Here is a 16,802-nt window from a genome sequence, read left to right as displayed (position 1 = left end):
CAATCCGAGCTAAATATAATTACCTGGTAAGTCACGCCATCTAGTTGAAATTCCTAAGAGGTTACACCAGTGTGTTGCTTTTTCGAACTCGAGCCATTACATTTGTGTATTAGTTAGATTGGTCAGTTGGTAGTATTTTGTAGGACTTCAGACACAATGGTAAGGATGGGTGGGCTACAGAGTGGTGTGGCAACGGTTGTTGTAGGAAAGCTGGACACGAGCAGAAATCATTAGTGAGCAATTTAACTCAGAAAACATAAGATTTACTCAACTTATATTCCCCTAACCATACAAAGACTAATTATAAATAATGCAGCAAGAAACAGAGTCAAGCCATCACAGTGCCAATAAGAATGAATCTCGCTGTATCAAGTAAGCACTATGGTGACGGGGAGATGAGGCTCCAACCACAAGTGGGTTGAGTGACTGCCGCTGATCGTCCTGTATTGCAGCAGCTGAGGTCGCTCGTGGTACAGAGCTGCTGAGGTGTGGCTCAGCGGAAGTGTACCATAGGCCCCGCAAGATCCCTCGCGACCACTTCTGGCCTCTAATCAAAACTTGCAATTCCGTTACCAGCCTTGTTACCCCATGGATTGGCATCGATACCTGATACAACAGGTAGCAAAGGCAGCGAACTTCCAGATCCACGTTTCGGGACCTCGTCCTTTTGATAGTTTTGATATTTCAAGAACCTGCATTACTCCATGCACTCCCCTTCAGATCAACGGACTCAGTCTCGATAGGACGCTTTTACCTGTGGCCGATCTTTTCTGTGCCATATCATTTTTCCTCACGGTGCTATTTCTCTTCTGTCGTAAGAACAGGATTTATGGAAGAAGAAAAACAACAATACAGAAACAGTATAAACTGGAATGCTTAGGCGAAAATGTTCGTGAGCATCGGAAAAAAATAGAAATAGGCTGTGACTCCATCACGAATGATTACTACTTATACTGTTTGCGAAACCATTTCTCAAGATTAATCGATACACCAGACACTTTACTCAAGGGGTCGTCAGTTTATTTTGTTCAAAGCCAATACTGGAGCTGCGGGGCAGCTTATAGAGGCAAATATGTACCGATCTTATTATTAATTTTTGTTGACAGTTTCGGCAATTCGCTTTGCCATATTCAAGCCACATACAAACCTTCGAAGACTTCAACAAATTAATGTCCTGAGAGCCGCCAACAGGCTACCTATAGCATGGGCACGATAAGTTGGCCAGTAATCCCCACGTACTGATTGTTAAAAGCCAGCACCATTCAGAACACCTCATGTCGACTGTTCCTTTTCAGTCTGGTGCCACTGTCAAGTTAAGGTTGTGTCCTGTATTACTTGACGAAGTCTAGTTTCACCGTCCGTGTGAGTGGAAGCGTAATTGATTGACAACAGTATCTGTATTCGTATAAGCTGACGGAAAAGAAATCGCAACAGCACGACGGAGTTGTAAGATATAAACCAAGGTTGGTTGGGATGTTTCTAAATTTGAAAGGTTATGTCTGTTCAGAATTCGCGCCGGTCACGTAAGAGTGACGCTAGTAGCGCCACTATGTGGATTCAAGTTATATTTGCTTTAAAAACACGCTTTAGCTGTCGTGACCGTTAGTTACGTCTGAGATTAGGTATGGTGAGCTGATGTTAGTCAATAATGTCTTTAAGGCGACAAAGACGCCACTGTCATTGAGTTTTAACGAGGTAGTGTATTAGGGTAGCGAGAAGCTGGATGTTCCTACCGCGATATTACAGAAAGATTTGGCAAGAATGTAGCCACTGTAAAAGATCGCTGACAGTGGTGTTCACGAGAACAAACGATCGCAAGACAACACGGCTCCGGACGGCCACGTGGCACTACCTACAAGGAAAAACCATCGTGTTCGGCACGTGGCTGTGTCGTATCATACTGGGTACACAGCAGCAGTTCTAGTGACACAACGAACTGTTACAAAACGGTTGCCTCAAGGACAGCTCTAAGCATTCCACTAACCCCAGACCACCACCATTCGTCACTTCAGTAGTGTCAAGCGAGAGCTCACTATAGGGCAGTATGGAGGTCTGTTGTCTTTCCTGAACAAAGATGGTTCAGCCTCGGTGCCAGTGATGGCCGTGTCTTGGCTAGGAGGAGGCCAGTTGAGAGCCTGCAACCAGTTTTTATGCATGTTAGACACATAAGGCCCACTCCGGAAGTTACGGTCTGGGCACGATTTCGTATGACAGCAGGAGCACTCTCGTGGTTCTTCCACGAACCATGACTGCAAATTGGGACTTGTTGTGCTGCCGTTCATGAACTGCATTCCAGGACGTGTTTTCCAACAGGATAACGCTCGCCCGCATACCTCTGTTGTAACCCAACATGCTCTACAGTGTGTCGACATGTTGTTTTGGACTGCTCAGTCACCAGATCTGTCTCCAATTGAGCACATATGAGGCATAATCGGGGCACAACTCCAGCGTCTTCCACAATTTGTATTAACCATCTTTTTACTGACCGACTAAATGCAACAGATCTGGAACTCCATACCACAGTAATGACATCCCGCACCTGTACAACATAATGCATGCACATTTGCATTCTCGCATGCAACCTACGGGCGGTTACACCGGTTATTTACGTGCCAAATTTCACATTGGCAATGACTAATCTTGGGCGGATAATAACCTGTGACCTCGCAGTGTTAATCACCTAGACCAGGGCTTCCCAACCTTTTCAACTGGCGGACCTCTTCAGCTGAAAATCCATGGCGGACCCCTAGTCAGTCAAGAGCACAGTAAATTTAAATTTCAGAGCGGAACCCATGGGAACTGAAAGCTTCTTAATGCAAGTGCCATGGTCCCAATGACCTTCCCTCCCCCCCCCCCCCCCCCTCCTTGTAGAATCAATAGTCTTTGGTTCAGAGATGAATGAAAACAACTTGAAATTAACGATCCAATTTGTTGAATTCCCACTGTATGGATTTACTACCTTTGTACAACACACCATAGCCTGATACAAATTACCTGATAATTGAAATTTCACACGATGGAGCTGTCTTCCTCCAAGAGCAATCGACGTCACGTCTAAACTGTTCGCTGTTGACAAGCTGCCGCTTATGGTCTGTTCACTTGCAGTATTTGGCTACTGTTGGGTAAGGAGCATGCATATTTCGTAACAGTCGTGTGTGTGTGTGTGTGTGTGTGTGTGTGTGTGTGTGTGTGTGTGTGTGTGTGTGTGTGGTTTTTCGTAAAATCCGAAGAAAAATGTTCAAATGTATGGAAAGTCTTCCTTTGCTCGTCCTCCCTCCTCATACATTTCAATTGGAAACTTCCCTCGTTGTGAAGGCGATGGAGAAACTGCACCATTCTTCAATGATCCTGACTTCAGCCACCGATCCATGTTAGAAGTAATAAACTGGTTAAAAATCGACTTATGAAATAGGTAGTGCACTGACAAAGCAAGTTTAACATTTAATTATGCCTGGGGCAGCATACGTGCCAGCGAGCGCTGTGACTGGTCGACAAAGCTCGCTCCGCTCATGCGTAAAAGGTTTCAGCTCATCTAGCGCCGTGAGCCGGCGCACAATCGACCCCGTATTGTAGCGAAACAGTCGGTCAGAGCAGCCGCGTTCTCCGGCACTAAACTGTGTATACGTTCTCACTTAGGAACCGCAAAGGCTGCTTGGGGATACGACCTGAAGTAAAAGTACACATGTTTTTCACACGAAAAAAAATAGTGATGAATTTGATTTTCACATTTTTATTGAATGATTTTACTCATTATTTTACACGATTTGGTGAAAGGTGGCCGCGGACCCCCTATAAAGAGCCGGTGGACCCCTAAGGGGTCCGCGGACCACACGTTGGGAAGCCCTGACCTAGACCAATATATTCCTCAAATTTAATTTCTCTGGATTATTTTATTCTTTAATTTGCGACTTTTTCCCGTCAGTGTATGTACCGCATTTGAAGATCACCGTCTCCGAAATGCGTTTTAACGAATTCATGTTACTTCTCCTCGAAATGCATGCCTTATCGGCTGATGCCATATGACATACACACACGTGATTGTCATTGCCTGAAGACAAACGGTAAAACATTCCTCCCCTATCCCTCCCACCCCAACATCTTCTAACTTCGCAGCGGCCGCGCTGCGTACGCCTTTGATGCTGACATAAGCGGTCAACTTTACTTCACTCAAGGCTGAATCCACCAAGATTAAGCACATGTTAAAATATTGCTGTTTCTGTGGAGGAAGAGGAGGGGGATGAGGTGATCATTATTTAAAGTCGCGTCAACTATGCGGTCATTAGATGTCAAGCAAAGGTCATATTAGGGAAAACAGAGGTGTGACCCATACTACAACGGCTCAAGTGCGTGGAACCAATTTCAAAGACTAACAGGGGATGTTAAACGTATATAGAAAAGGGCAGCACTAACGGTGACAGGTTTGTTTGACCCCCGGCAGAGTCACGGAGATGCTAAAAAACTGTCATGGCACACGCCCGAAGAGGGAAACTATCCTGACAAAGTCTACTTGGTAAGTTTCAAGTACCAGTCATAAATAATGAGTCTAAAATTGCAGTAAAACCCACCGCGAATCGGTCCATAAGGATCTCGAGGACAAGATTAGAGTACATTCAGCGCCCACTGAGTCATAAGCACTCATTCTTCCCGCGCTCCATACGTGAATGGAACGAGAAGTAGCCCTAATAACTAGTACAATAGTACGTACCCTCTATCATGCAATTAACACTGCTTTGCGCGGTGTGGATATTGATTTAGATGTAGAGTTATAGTTGTAAAGGAAACTGTTTTCACTTTTTAAGGTAATGTACAAAAGCAGCGCACATATAGCGCCAGAAGTAGGACAACAAGTTACGTAAACTCATGTCACCTATACAGGGTGAACCAATGCTTCGAGGACAGTATTTCGAAGGATATTCAGGAATATTTTCTGGTTATTTTGGTGATAGGGACCTGTTGTCCCCGGAGGCCTTTTTCAGAGTAATAACAGAATAAAGATTTATTTGGCTTTATTGCCAGAATTACCTTCGACAACAATGAAAAAACCTGTAAACGCAATCACAGAACCACAGTATCATGAAGGGATCCATTCGTGTGCCCTTATGTACAGATGCGTAACTACTGCGATGTGGTTGCTATCGCTGCGGGAACAGCTGAGCATAGCGTCATGGTGATTTTCTGTTTCATTCAGTGAACATCATGAATAAAACTGTATGCTCATAACACACCCTTTTATTGTTATTATGAATACCAGTGTCATAACGTTGCCTGAAACATTCCTGTTGCTGCAAACAGAACGCCAACTGCCTCATCCACATCACCAGCTTCGAAAAAGGTTCATCCCCATTTCATTCAGCCTGATTTAATGACCACACTCGAAGCCTAAAAATGTTGTAATGACGAATATTGTTTCACCCTGGGGTCAATTGCTACATCGCAACTCCGTGACTACAGGCTTAAAACCGTGTGTAGAAAAACACTTCTTTATCTCCTTTTGTCCTGTGTGGATCGGAAACACTGCTTTCATCTGGGTGCTAAATATCATAGAAGAATCCCACGAAAAAATATTAAATCCAATCAAGAACAAAGATGGAAATTACGTTTTCAGACCAGATAAGGGAATCCTACCCTAAAATAACAGATGAGGTTAGGAAAAGACCTGCTAAGTTCCATGGACATCTAGAGGGAATGAAAAGAGACAGATTAACAGGACAACAAGCAAGGGAATTGGTTGGGGAGGTAAGACCAAAATGGACTCTGAAGAAATACCTATTGAACAGGAAACCTTACTCAACACAGGTAAATTCAAACAAGAAGTCAAGAAAGTCAAAGATTTTCAGAAGATAAAACAACTAGAAAAACACAGCTGGTGTTGAAATGGCCAAATGAGACAAAAACAACTCATTCTGTGAAAAAGATGAAAGTGTTTTGGAGGAGCATGAAGGAAAAGAGAATTATCTTGACGTAGTGCTTTGTTGGCCTGTAATGAACAGAAATGTGCTTAGTTGGCCGGTAACGGAAAGAAATGCTAATGCCCCAGAAATAAAATCAATTAACTGAAATGTGCACTGAACTGAGTCGAGTACAAGACACGTTTGTAAACTTAAAAATATCACCACGCCAAGTAGCACACACCTTTGTCTTGTAGAACGCAGGCACGTGCCTTCTTCAGTGACAATGTTGCTGTACAAAGTCTGGGATGCTCAAGATGTTACGTCACGTTGGGCTGTCTCGAGTGCGGAAAGGGAAGGGTTGTAGTGTTTCCCACGAAAGACGAGGGCAGCTCATTATTTGATTTAATTAAATGAAGAAGACGGGATGAGGGTGGTAGGGGGTGTAAGGGGCGAGAGGAGTGGCTGGCTGCGGCGCTTGGGAGGTGGGCGTCTCGGGAGGGTCGCAGCAGCGGCTGCCATGGCAACAGATGGGAGAGGGGCAGGGGGCGGCGGAGTGGCGGAGAGGGTGGCGGCGCAGACCTCGTTTCGACAATAGAACGCGGCGCGCGGCTTACGTATGCTCGAATGGCTGTCCGTAGCGTTATGATTATTATTGTTATTACTACACCAATGTCGGCGCGAGGTTACCAGCACCGGGTGCTGTTGGTTTCCAGCTCGAGCTGCAGATTGCACACTGCATCTGGCGTGGTGTTACTGATTCGGTTACATTATACTATGCTCTTAAACTCTAAGGTCGATTACATACACAATTGTATTTATCGTTGGATTACAGATGCGTAGTATTTCTTACATTACTTCCTATTCGACATCGTCTGTGCTATTTATCACAATGTCCACTATTGCAAATTTGACTTTAGGATATTTCTCAATTGGTTACCGGTAATCTGTTTTCAGCACCCGTAAACATGTGAAAATGACCTAAATTCGGAACTTCAAAAGTGAGTATTGCAATTAATTTACAGTCAATTGTCAATATGAAGTCATTTAAAAAAGATGATGCAGCAGTTTCCCCCAGAGGATCACGTGATCTTTGCTGGCTTCCCTCAGTTTCATCAGGAGTGCTCTCACATTTTTGTGTTACTGCTGAGGTAGGACTGTTTGTTTATTGTTGCTTGTCATTTTCATTTTGAGACTCTGCATGTATGACGTCACAGCTGCATTCATCTGCGACAGTCACTGCAAGAACAGGAAATTTCTTGCCGTTTAGTCTCGATATGACACAAGCTGTGCAACGTTTATTTAAATATTAGCAAGCAACGCTGCCGAGTTGCGCGTTGACGGATTCTGGGACTTCAAAATACATTTAAGCAATTGATTTTCTCTTTAAATGTTTCTGTGATAGTATCATCGGACAGTTTCATGTCGTTTGTCCTGTTCTGAAACGGGTATAGAAGAAGCGACACGTAACGAATGAGTTATACAAATTAGTCAAAAAATTAAACAACGGAAACTGCAGGCAGGAATAGCAACAATATAGGAAAAGACAGTTTTCTACTTAACCGTGAAGAAGACACTTCAAGTTGCAGAAAGGCACAAATAAAAGACATTCCGGCCCGATGTGCTGGAAAACTCTGCAACCCACCTTAAATCTAATAATCACTTGAGATTAATACTCACTTGAATAAAAACTAGTCAGCCTACTTAATGCTGAAGTAATGACTTACCCAACCAAATGTAAAAAAGGAGTAGCTCAACTGCCAATTATTACTTAGACATAAATGTAGCCAAAAATGCCTAGAGGAACTGATAACATTGCAGTTTAGTTCCTTTAATCTCGAAAATTGCTTCGGCTAACAAGTGACGAAGCTTAGAGGAAGGGACCCGAAAAGACAATGAAATAAGCTATTGTGCCAAAATACTGTTGAAATACGACTGCTAAGTTTATTTAACACATAACAAAACATCAAGATGGCAACGGTAACTTTTGAAGGTAAGGGCCTTAGGACTTGGACGAACCGAAATATTCAAATGTGATACTACACACAGCCAGCGGAATGCGGCCACATAACAGACTGACAGGCTGCTTTGGATAACAGGTCGGCCTTGCCTCCTTGACTAAATACGTTGTACAACAGTGAGTTCCACATGTATGGTGCCCGGCTGGCGTGCTTTAAGTCGAATAATCAGACCAAGTATGTGGTGTGCGTTAACCACACTTCAGTGCGACCGTACTCAAGACTAATACCTACGGTCACATCCGGAGCGGTATCTTAAATAGCGAACTACAGTGGTGCACCACCATTACATTAATCAAGGATAATCACAGCTACTTCTCAATAAGTTTCCACACACAATTGTCACAGAAGACGGAACGGCTGTACAATATCATATCCTTCTTAGTGAACCAACAGGGCAGATCCCACTCAGTTATGACCGAAACAAAACTAATTTCCAAACACCATTCCACTGCCGGAATCGTCTGACCACCCAACAGTGTAATTCAGTATGGCAGCAATCCTTCCACACTGCAAGGTCTGCTGACTCGTAACAAGGCCGAGATGAAGTGACTACACAACGCAAGACATACTCATACAATCAACTGCAGAAAATGATCATATCGAAGAAGTCAAAAGCATAAATCCTTTTTAGGTTGTATCTGTTCACGAACGTAATTATACTCGGCTCCGATGTTCAACTTCGTGAACTAAACATTAACCAACACTTCTATTCAAGCAAAACCAACTTGACGCCAATTAACCTTGTTTTTACAGTCAGCCCTGCTGCAGTACAGAACAGCAACGTAAAGTGGGGTTATCCTTCGCGGCAGTGTGCCATCTTGTTATTATCTTCGTGTAAATGGATATGAATAGTGACTGAGTAGTAACAACTTCGCTGACAGCGGTGTAATGACTTGCAACCACACCAACGTAAGCTGGGAACCGGCAGCACCGCTCAACGTCGGATTGCATTGGTCTGTTCCTTTACTGTGGCCGGGCAACTAAAGCGTCGGTTAAGCAGTTCAAACGATGAAAGGTCTTCCCAACTCCATGAAACCGAATTAGGACCACTTCCTGTGGAATCAGACAGGATACCAGGACTACGTCAAACGCCAAAAACTCGGCATCGTCACATTAGGGCTCCGAGGCAACTCTCTTATCGTAATCAAAGACGGAAAGCCACAGAGGGTTTCTCAGACAGCGCTCCATCCCACGTGACCGCTCCGGGAGTCGGCAAAACCGCTCGACACCTGCACGCGGTTTACGGCTGACGTACGGTTGCCGATACAGGCACAGGAAGTACTCAATCGGCGGCTACGGCGCGAATTCAAAAGTGCCGGAGAGAAAACAAATCGGAACACACAGCCATCACAGGCGATCTTTTGGTTACGTCGAGCAATTGTACTTTCTTTACTCCCACCGGTGAAAGTACGAGGGCTGTCCAGAAAGTAAGTTCTGATCGATCGCGAAATGGAAACCACATTGAGAATCAGAAATGTTTTATTTCTAATACACTCCTGGAAATGGAAAAAAAGAACACATTGACACCGGTGTGTCAGACCCACCATACTTGCTCCGGACACTGCGAGAGGGCTGTACAAGCAATGACCACACGCACGGCACAGCGGACACACCAGGAACCGCGGTGTTGGCCGTCGAATGGCGCTAGCTGCGCAGCATTTGTGCACCGCCGCCGTCAGTGTCAGCCAGTTTGCCGTGGCATACGGAGCTCCATCGCAGTCTTTAACACTGGTAGCATGCCGCGACAGCGTGGACGTGAACCGTATGTGCAGTTGACGGACTTTGAGCGAGGGCGTATAGTGGGCATGCGGGACGCCGGGTGGACGTACCGCCGAATTGCTCAACACGTGGGGCGTGAGGTCTCCACAGTACATCGATGTTGTCGCCAGTGGTCGGCGGAAGGTGCACGTGCCCGTCGACCTGGGACCGGACCGCAGCGACGCACGGATGCACGCCAAGACCGTACGATCCTACGCAGTGCCGTAGGGGACCGCACCGCCACTTCCCAGCAAATTAGGGACACTGTTGCTCCTGGGGTATCGGCGAGGACCATTCGCAACCGTCTCCATGAAGCTGGGCTACGGTCCCGCACACCGTTAGGCCGTCTTCCGCTCACGCCCCAACATCGTGCAGCCCGCCTCCAGTGGTGTCGCGACAGGCGTGAATGGAGGGACGAATGGAGACGTGTCGTCTTCAGCGATGAGAGTCGCTTCTGCCTTGGTGCCAATGATGGTCGTATGCGTGTTTGGCGCCGTACAGGTGAGCGCCACAATCAGGACATCACGACTGCATACGACCGAGGCACACAGGGCCAACACCCGGCATCATGGTATGGGGAGCGATCTCCTACACTGTCCGTACACCACTGGTGATCGTCGAGGGGACACTGAATAGTGCACGGTACATCCAAACCGTCATCGACCCCATCGTTCTACCATTCCTAGACCGGCAAGGGAACTTGCAGTTCCAACAGGAAAATGCACGTCCGCATGTATCCCGTGCCACCCAACGTGCTCTAGAAGGTGTAAGTCAACTACCCTGGCCAGCAAGATCTCCGGATCTGTCCCCTATTGAGCATGTTTGGGACTGGATGAAGTGTCGTCTCACGCGGTCTGCACGTCCAGCACGAACGCTGGTCCAACTGAGGCGCCAGGTGGAAATGGCATGGCAAGCCGTTCCACAGGACTACATCCAGCATCTCTACGATCGTCTCCATGGGAGAATAGCAGCCTGCATTGCTGCGAAAGGTGGATATACACTGTACTAGTGCCGACATTGTGCATGCTCTGTTGCCTGTGTCTATGTGCCTGTGGTTCTGTCAGTGTGATCATGTGATGTATCTGACCCCAGGAATGTGTCAATAAAGTTTCCGCTTCCTGGGACAATGAATTCACGGTGTTCTTATTTCAATTTCCAGGAGTGTAGTTGGCTACACCTTCCAGCTACTTCTCTTCGTAGTCGTCTTTCTGACTTAGACATTTGTCGTAGAGTTGTACCAACTTTCCAATACCCTCATCATAGAAGGCAGCCGCCAGTGCTTTCCGCCAATTCTCTACGCTGGCCAAAATGTTGTCTTCATAGCCAGCGTTCCATGTGAGCAGAGATGAAAATCAGATGGAGACAATTACGGTCTGTATTGTGTGTAATCAAACATTTCCAATTGAAAACGATGCAGGAGCATCTTCATTGCCCCTGCAGAATGCGGCTGAGAAATGTCTTGAAGAAGAAACATCACGACAGTTATGTAATGTTGGCTGCATAGCTTCAGGCGGAATTTCTCACCGGGCCCTCGTATTTGGCGGGAGACACTATTTTCTTCACATTTGTACGCACTCACTGTGAGCTCAGTAATGATAAGAGCGACGTGATAATATCTAGGGTCATACTAGAGACACTGCCCAATACATCTGTGCAAAGCTTTAACGGCTTTTCATAGTCGTTTCCATTTCTTGACGGACTGGGACTTTCGGGACACCCCTCGCATATCTGTATGTCAGTAATGTGTACGTGAATTTGAAGTATTGTCTTCTTTCATTCTACATGCTCAGAAGACAAATCTCGTATGTACTTCAATGTTTGGCAGTATTGTTCTGCAGTAAGATTTCATTCTTTGCGAAATGTACGCCAGGATATTTAAGCTTTGATCATGCCGAAATCTATACTGTTGAACTTTATACATCATGTTAAGAGTGGATATAATTCAATCTACAATTTCCTTTCCAGAGAGCTCGCAGCTTGCATGAGGTCCAAGTGTGGCATATTTTATTTTAAGTACAAATTTCGCTGCACTTGTTATTTATTTACAAGCAGTGATACAAAGTACACGACGAGTTCGTCTCAGATATTTTCCACAATCAAGTAGACCTGTTCAGATAGTATAATAGGTGTAATATAATCTCTTACATCTATGTTAATCTTTGTCTAAGAACGGCACTTTGCGCTTACGCCCTTGCTGGTGTGAGATGGTCCATGTGACACTTCGGAGCAAAATTTCGGTTGCACTTTTGTTATTTAGTATTATTCACTTATGGGCCCAATAGGACCACGCTAGATATAATCCATAAATGTTACTTTTGGTGGTTGGCCTTCCTTTGTGTCCAAATTTGTATCAATCTTTCAGATTGAAGTCTCTTCCTTTTATCAGACCGCGGTGTTCCAGTTCGCTTTCTAATTTCCCACTGACCACCTTTCCAAACAAATATCTTTCGTCTGAATGTTTTTCTATCTGCAACGTCTGTCTGAGTTATACCTGCTACTTTAAGATCCTCCTTAATCGTAGCGATCCATTTAAGTGGCTCAGTTTATGCCTTACTTGTGTTTTCGTAGAATTCTCCTATTTGTTTTGTCAACATAGTGGGTGCCATTTCCTTAAAGTGCCTATAAAATTTAAGTCCCCGTTTTCTCATATCACTATGTATATCTGTGAATTCTTCCATTTTCTTATTATTTCTCACCCTACAGGTTATTTAGATGGTTGTGTGATAATGAAAATATTTTTTTACCGCTTTTCTGATAGTTTCCGGCTTCAGTAGTGCTGTACGTTTACCAATGGAATTTCTGTTTCGCAGGAAGTCCATGATTACGTTAAATTTTTCGGAGAAACATTTATGTGCTTTTTACGTAAATGATAGGTGTTCCATTGTTTTGTGTTTATCGCCATAATTTACCCTATTCCTTTAATAATACAGTAAAAGTTTCGAGGTATATTTTATTTATAAAATATATTTGTCTGTTGAGCGTGTCTTCTGGGTATTTTTCTATATGAGTGTTAACTTACATTTCCTCCATAATGTTCATTGTATGTCATTTAGGTACTTCGTATAATATTTATAGCGCATTTTCAGTATTTTCTGCCTTATATTGTTAGTTTGTAAATGCAAGTAAAATCTGGATTGGTTGCTTTCGGAGTTTCGTATGTGTTTTCTTTAATCTGATTCCGGAACTTCTGCCTTTTTTTCCACATAAAATTCATTGCAATGGTCACAGGAAAGTTTGTAGAAGCATGGATTTGAAAAAGTGGACATATTTTGTTCGTTGTGTTTTGGCCTTCAAGTCGTTATTCTACTTACAGCCAGTTCTAGGCGCTTCAGTCCGGAACCGCGCGACTGCTACGGTCGCAGGTTCGAATCCTGCCTCGGGCATGAGTGTGTGTGATGTCCTTAGGTTAGTTAGGTTTAACTAGTTCTAAGTTCTAGGGGACTTATGACCTCAGATATTATGTCCCATAGTGCTCAGAGCCATTTGAACCATTTTCTACTTACAGCAGCAGGAAACGGACGTACAAGGTTTGCTCTGAACAAGGGATATTGATGATATATTTACCTAGACAGTATGGTTTATGACCATTGTTTGTCATTGTCATTGTCACTATGTTCAAGTAAATCATGTCTTTTTTTCATTTTTTGATGAAGTACAGCTAACTCACCTATGCTGTAGATGTCACTAACGTCCGCTTACGCGGTAGAGCTTGACTCAAAGGTATGAAGGTTCTAATCCTCAGTGGGGGGGGGTTGAAAAATTTTCAGCCGCCTCCGTAGCTGAGTGTCATCACGGCTGACCCAAGTGCGGCAGACCTATGTTCGATTCCCAGTACTGCCAGGAATTTTTACTCGATGGAAGGACTGGGACGGGCTGCACTCAGCCTCGTGATGCCGATTAAGGAGCCACTTGACCAAGTGGTAGCGGTACCAGCTCTGCTAAATGGCTTAATGGCCCGGGGAGCGGGTGCCACTGGTAGACTGTCGGTCCTAATTGCCCTGTGGCTAGAACGGCGGTGCTTATTTCAAGTATGGCTACTTCTTAGAAGATCAGATAGATATCTGTAACATAAAGTGCATTTTATGCTTTTTACAGGTCAGTGACTTATATAAGTTAGTGGTAATATAGTGCTGTTAGAAAAGCAGTTTTCCAGTATTTTTATCTTTGTGGTGAGACTCACTATTTCTCTCTTGTTTTTACACAGCAGTGGTTCACAATGGTGCTTCGAGACCGAAACTAACAGCGAAGAAAGGAGTATGTATAAATGAAGTAGTCAAAATAAACTCTAACTTTGGAAAATGGTTCAAATGGCTCTGAGCACTATGCGACTTGACTTCTGAGGTCATCAGTCGCCTAGAAATTAGAACTAATTAAACCTAACTAACCTAAGGACATCACACACTTCCATGCCCGAGGCAGGATTCGAACCTGCGACCGTTGCGGTCGCTCGGTTCCAGACTGTAGCGCCTAGAACCGCACGGCCACTCCGGCCGGCTGTAACTTTGGAAGCACCGTTTCCAGAGAAGAAGTGGCGTCCTATACTAAATTGGTGATCCCTTGATGCCTGAGAACGTGTCCTAGCAACTGATCCCTTTATCTAGTCAAGTTGTGAAACAAATTCCTCTTCTCCCCAATTCTATGCAGTACCTCCTTATTAGTTACGTGATCTACCCATCTAATCTTCAGCATTCTTCTGTAGCACCACATTTCGAAAACTTCTATTCTCTTCTTGTCTAAACTATTTATCGTCCACGTTTCACTTGTATACATGGCTACACTCCAAACAAATATTTTCAGCAAGGACTTCCTGACACTTAAATCTATGTTAATAAATCTCCTTTCCTTTCCATTCCCAGTCCACATATTATAACCTCTCTACTTCAACTATTATGAGTTATTTTGCTCCTAAAATAGCAAAACTCGTGCATTGGACGTCTGTGCGGGTAGTAGGGCTTCGAAAATGGCAATCACCTCGGCTGTCATAAGAGTGGAGTGTGGATCATCTTCAAAGGCCTTGTTTTTTGCTTCCGAGGACACATTAAGCACTGCCAGAGCATTCATTAGACTTGGACCCATCGTTGTACATCACGCACGCATCGTCATTTTGAGGTAATTGCGTTAGCTGGGTCCTGGTTTCGAAACGGTAAACTCGTTCTGACAACAGTCTGCAGTGTCGAAGTTTCATGTGGTCTGTTGTAGTGCGGTAGAAGAAGTCTTTTCCACACGTGATGCATTAATGTCTGCATCTCCATATGTTCAGCCGTGACGAGTGGAAGTTGCTTACTTATCCGGAATCTTCCGCACACACAGTAGGATGTTAATGCCCGGATTGTTTCCGTCAAGAGGCTCATATTCATCAAGTCTTTCTGCAGCACACTGACGAGTCTCTGTAACGTCGTGTGTGATGCTGATGTGCAGTATAGGTGTGAGTTGTCAAAGAGCGTCCATAGTAGGGGCCGGTACAAAGACATCGTTGTCGGCCGATCACAGCCCCACCATACTCCAGTCATAGCTCTCATGAGTCTGCAGGCTTTGTCTTACCTGGTAATGATATGCCGTATAGTAGGAGCCCATCTTAATTTATCATCGACGATCATCCCAAGATATCTCCTTGTTTTCGCTACTGGAAAAATACGTTGTCCCAGTTGCATACACATATCTTGGCCGCTGCCAACTGTTGACTGGTAGTCTCGTAAACTAATACAACGATGAGCTCCCATTGGTCACTCAGTTCCCTGCCACCACTGTCCCAGTTGCATACACATATCTTGGCCGCTGTAAACTGTTGACTGGTAGTCTCGTAAACTAATACAGCGATGAGCACCCATTGGTCACTCAGTTCCCTGCTACCAACTACCGCTCGTGATGCACCCGGGTGAATCTCCAGGTCTGTGAACCACAGTTAACGGAAATCTAAAACTTGACAGCTGGTAACACACACCCATTCTGTGTTTGGAAAATAGCCTCGGGATTTCCAGTGCCGCTATGGTTGCACAAAAGATCCAGAGCTCGCAGAGGCATTGTGACAAGCCTTTCTGAGAACGGTTTAACTTTGCTGCGACTGGCGTTTGGCATTAACAACGAAAGGGATCGCATGGGCATTGTGACAGAGAATTCTGGGAATGAGTTAAATTTTCTATATCGTTCTTTCCCAGGTCACTCGCCTCGAGCGTGGGGCGAGCTACTCTCCTGGTTTCTCAGAGATACGCTACAATACGTACCGCTCCCTCTCTGCCGGCGGTAATCGCTGCCCACCGAGATATTCTCCTTGCGGCCGGCGTGGCAGTTTCGCCGCATTCTCCCTCTAACTATAGCGTGTAGCGTGACCTGTATAGAGCTTAACAATATGAGCACACACACACATACACACACACACACACACACACACACACACACACACATATATATATATATATATATATATATATATATATATATATATATATATATATATGACAAAAAACGGAACAGCTATCGTGCGAGCACGCAGAAGCGCCGGAACACGACGTGACATAGACCGATGTCTGAAGTTGTGCTGTAGGGAATTTAATCATGAATCCTGCAGGGCTGTCCATAAATCCGGAAGAGTACGAGGGAGGGGAGATCTCTTCTGAACTGCACGTTGCAAGGAGTCACACATATGCTCAATAATGTTCATGTCTGTCCAGCCGAAGTGTTCAAACTCAGAAGAGTGTTCCTGGAGCCACTCTGCAGCAATTCTGGACGTGTGCGGTGTCGCATTGTCCTGCTGGAATTGCCCAAGTCCGACGGAATGTGTAATGGACATGAGTGGATGCAGGTGATCAGAGAGGATGCTTACGTACGTGTCACCTGTCCGAATCGCTGCACACGCCGTATACCATTACAGAACCTCCACTAGCTTGAACGGTCCCCTGCTGACATGCAGAGCCCATGGATTCATGAGGTTGTCTCCAAATCCGTACATGTCCACCCTCTCGATACAATTTGAAACAAGACTCGTCCCACCAGACAACATATTTCCAGTCATCAACAGTCCAACGTCGGTGTTGAGGGGCTTTGTATCTTGCAGTCATCAAGGGTACGCGTATGGGCCTTCGGCTCCGAAAGCCCATATTAATGATATTTCGTTGAATGGTTCGCACACTGACATTTG

Source organism: Schistocerca piceifrons, chromosome 5, assembly GCF_021461385.2.
Source record: "Schistocerca piceifrons isolate TAMUIC-IGC-003096 chromosome 5, iqSchPice1.1, whole genome shotgun sequence".
NCBI classification, from domain to species: domain Eukaryota; kingdom Metazoa; phylum Arthropoda; class Insecta; order Orthoptera; family Acrididae; genus Schistocerca; species Schistocerca piceifrons.
This window is presented reverse-complemented; position numbering follows the sequence as displayed.